We start from the raw sequence: 4,468 nt of genomic DNA, 5'->3' as shown, positions 1-4,468 counted from the left end.
GCCTGGAAAAATGTCGAGCCATCCAGTTGCGTCTCGCCAGCAGTGCAGCCCCTGCCAGAAGGCATCGCTGTGTGCTGCTTTGCCCCTGTCCCCAGCACGCAGCCAGGGCCCCAGGCACAGCACAGGGCAGCCACTGCTCCGGGCACGCCTGCAGGCACTGCCCAACACTGACAAGTTGCTGATGAGGGCAGGTCTGCGCTGCGATGAGGACAGCACAAAAGGAAAAGCACCACAGGAGCACCTGGAGCCCTGACTTGTGCCCTCTGGTAGAGCTCTGCTGGTGAGCCCGGTGCTGGGCATGGGACTGCCAGGGCAGGGGCCGGTGTGCTTCATAGGTGAACAGCACACACTTAGGCAAATCACAGGGAAACCAGGCACAGGCTGGGGGAAAGATTTTCCAGCTGTTTCACAGGGATTTGCACTGGGATCAGAGGCAGTTCATGGTTCATAACGTATTTGCATTGATTAAGTGAGAAACTTAAGCAGAACAGGAAAGATTTGGTACTGGGGAGGGTGGCTGTGCAGCGGAACACACTGTGCTAGAGCCCTGGAGTCACCACCAAGAGCAGCTCACAGCTTCCTGGTCTTGCAGCAAAACTCTGATTAAATCGGAATGCAATGCACATCCGGAGGCTTCTCTGCAGAGCTGTGCTCCCCCATCCGGGATCACAGCCCTGGTCCCAGGAGCAGCCCCACGCCTGTCATTATCCGGCAGGGCAGGATGCAGCAGATTCCAGACTGGGGGCGAGCACTGCCCTGGAAACTGTCCCCACATCAAGCAGGGGACAGGCAGCAGCTGTACAGCCTGCCTTTATCCTAACTCCTTGCGGAGCAAAATGGCCCCATCAGCCATGCATCCCACACAACAGCCAGAGCTCCTGACACCCAGCCCTGGCCCAGCACTCCCCATCTCTCCAGCGTCACTTGCTCACCCACCCAACCACCCCCAGTTTCTTTCCACCAGACACCATCCTGACTTATGAAGTCAAACCGCTCCTTACATAGCTCTTGGCTATCACAGAAAGCAGCCGTAGCTATGGGCGCAAACAAGCAATGTTTCCATCCCAGCCTTGTTCCAACCCTGTCCTGGTTGTCTGCAGAGCCGCACCCAGGACCCAAGCCATGCATGAGGAGCTGCAAGATTTGGTGGCCCTGTCCCAGTGTTTCTTAAAGCCATGGGAATGGTGGCACCTCGGGTCGTGCTGTCCCCATGCCCGGGTCCCACAGACTATGTGCAGGCAGCCACCTTGGCACCTCAGCAGCTCCCAGGAGCGGTGTGGGGCCAGTATCAGAGTGATTAAAGCCTTCAAAACACTCCTCAGAGGCAATCTGCAGAGGATTCCTGAAGCTGCAGGTGCTTTCAGATAACCTCAGTCGGAAACATTTAACTGAGATGGCTGGGAAAGAGAAAAGGAGGGGAGGGGAGGGGAGAAGGAGAGGAGAGGGAGAGGAGAGAGAGAGGAGCCCAGAACTGTGCAGCTCACATGGAGCAGAGAAAAGCTGGGAAGGAGCTTGGAAAGTGGGACTGAGGCACAAGTGACTTCCCAGTGATGGGGGCTGCTGGAAACCTCCAGGATCATCTTTGCTGTAGGGGGGATAGCTGGGAGAAGAATTCAGGAAGGGAAACCTAGAAGGAATTTTCAAATGATTCTTGCAAATGTTTCCCCAATAAAAGCTCCTTTAGTCCCAGGGCACCTGGCCCCTCGTGTGGAGCCAAGGGTAACATTTGTGCATGTGGAGCTATAAGGAAATGTTTATTTTTCAGCACGTTTGCTGAAACACTGAGTGCTGGGGTGAGGAATAGAACTTTCCCCATGCCAGTAGGGCTATTGCCAGCTTACACCAGCTCCGAACCCCCTAGAGCCCAGATGCGATCGCATCCCCTTCTCCAGAGCACTCACATCACTTCCCCAAAGCAGCCACAGCATTGGGCCCAAAGCACATGCAAGGTTAAGCAGGGGAACAAGAGGAGGGGCAGACGTGATGCTTGTGTCAGAGCAGCAGCAAAGCATGGGAGCAAGCAGCCTAGTACAAACTGTGGAGCTATTCCCTGGCACCACACACAGGGAAAAAGCTTTTGTCATGTTTAAAAACAAGCAAACATGTTCCCACCCCTCCCATGACACTGTGGGGAAGGATCCTGCTGGGATCAAGGCTATCTTTGGGCTGATTCCCATCCGGGGATCTCTGGGAGACTGCACCAGCAATGACAGTGTTAGTTCATGGTTTTTTGTTAAACACACCTGAATGGAGACATTTACTTAGGATTTCACGTTAGTCACAGCAGGAAAAGGTCAGGGAAAGAAAAAAGCTGATCTTATTTCCCAGAGGAGACGCTCAGCAAGAGGATGCTGCTGGGGTTCCCTCCAGCAGCTCCATAACAAAGGGGAACTTTCCACTTTAAAACACCTGGGGAAAGGAGCATCTCAAAAAATCCCTGGAGAGAGGGGAGGCCTTGGCAGTGGGGAACCCCCTACCCAGGGGTGATCAGGATGCAGGCACATGGGGCTGGGATGCCCCATTACGGTGCTGCAGAGGTTGAGTACCACTGGCAGCATGCAACTGTTCATCACCAGCCCCTGAGGCTACGACATGAGAAAATTAATTAATTTTTACACTCCGCTCAGCACAGGGCTGGGCACGATCATGCATTATTCATGCATTCAATAACACAGTTGATTTATTAATGAGGAGGTCAGACTCCCTGGAAACGAAGGCTTGTTGTAAAATTGCTTTGAGCTGGGATGTTTCAGAGGAACTGCTGGAGTGGGGCCGGCACGAGGCCACAGCACTGGGATGAGGACAGCAAGCAGAGCTGCCCTGTTCCTTCCAGCCCATTAATCCCCACGGTGCTTCAGAGATGCACGTTCCCTCTCCAGCACAGGCAGACAGCCATGCAAATGTAATGCGGGAGCTGGAGGAAAAGAGCAGGTCCATAGGGGCAGCTTCTTGGCTGCCTCCTCCCTGCTGCAACCATGGAGGACCTGGGGAGCCAAAGAGACCCAGAGCGGACACATCAGCATCTCGGTCTCACAGGAAAACGGGAGGAGAATGCAAGCAGCCAAACCCTCCCTCCTGCTGGCTCAGTGGGGAGAGCTGGAGCCACCTCCAAACCAAATGAAGGGAAGGAAATTCATGCTGCAGGAGCTGCTTTCCCTGCGGTTACTCTCAGGGGCTGACAGCCCACCTCTTTCTCCATATTTAATTTGTCCCTGCTTTGGGCGAACTCTTCCTCTCCTCATCTCTCTTGGCGCTGCACAGTCGCAGAGGGATGGATGGGACGGGGGTGGACAAAGCAAGGTGCAGGCAGCAGATGGAGGGGCGATGGCTGGGACTGGTCTGGGGCAGGATGGGGCTTCTCCTGCTTTGATCATTGCTAATTATTGCTGGTGTGGTTGCGATGGGGCAGCAGCATGGGGCAGGGCACTGCCACCATTTTGTGCTTGCTCCTCTATTGACAATGGAGACGAGTGTGGGGGCATTTCACACTGTGGGGGCAGCCAGCAGCAGTGGGGAAGATGATCCAGTTCCTGCAAGAAAGCTTCTCCCAGTGCTGAGAGGCACCAAGGGCAGGAGAAGCCCCGGGTGCCATGCTGGGGGCAATGGATCAGCGCAGCTGGAGGCTGTCCCGGCTCTGACCAGCCCCCACATGCTGTCCTTGGAGAGGGCCAGAGGAAATCAAAAGAAAACAAAGCAAGAATTTATCAAACCACATGCAGCGCAGCTGGGACACTGCTCATCCTGGCCTCTTGCTGCAAACTGAGGAGGGCAGGGCTGGGGGAGCGGGGTCACTAGTGAGGGGTTAGGGGAAGGGACACACAGCCCCGGGTGCCAGCATGCTGTGGGGATGTAGGTGTCCTGCCCCAGGACCAGCTCAGCCACTGCAAATGCTGCTGTGCATGCCCCAGGCAGGAGCAGGCATTGCTCCATGCCAGCATCCTGAACAGTGCCAAGATTCCCAGGCCCCAGTGTTTGGGGCTGTTGAGAAGAAGCCGCTTCGATAATCGCTAATTATTGCCGCTGGGCTGACAGCACTCTGCTGTGCCACCCCCAGCTCAGCTGTGCTTGCCCACATGCCCCTGTTGCCCCACGCTGCAGCAGGTTTGTAGGTGCTGCTGGTGGGGCTGGAGCCCCACATCCACTTTCAGCCAGGTGGACAGACAGACGGACAGCACCAGCAATGTGCCCCACAGCCTGGGGCCTGACAGAGAGGGCCTGGAGACCACTGCCCCAAACTCCAGGGATTAAACCCTCAATGCACATCCCCCTAGATGCTTTTTATTCCCCCTAAACTGAAAAGGGGCCACCAGGTCCCCAAGTTCCCGCTGAACAACACAATTCGGCTGAACAGAAGCAAAAGCAGAGAACACCCACACCCTCCTCTTGCTCCTGTTTATCTCCAAAGCTTTTCTTTAAAAAGAAAGAGAAAGGGAAGGGAAGGGAAGGGAAGGGAAGGGAAGGGAAGGGA

The sequence above is a fragment of the Numida meleagris genome, chromosome 25, assembly GCF_002078875.1.
Source record: "Numida meleagris isolate 19003 breed g44 Domestic line chromosome 25, NumMel1.0, whole genome shotgun sequence".
Classification (NCBI taxonomy): Eukaryota; Metazoa; Chordata; class Aves; order Galliformes; family Numididae; genus Numida; species Numida meleagris.
This window is presented reverse-complemented; position numbering follows the sequence as displayed.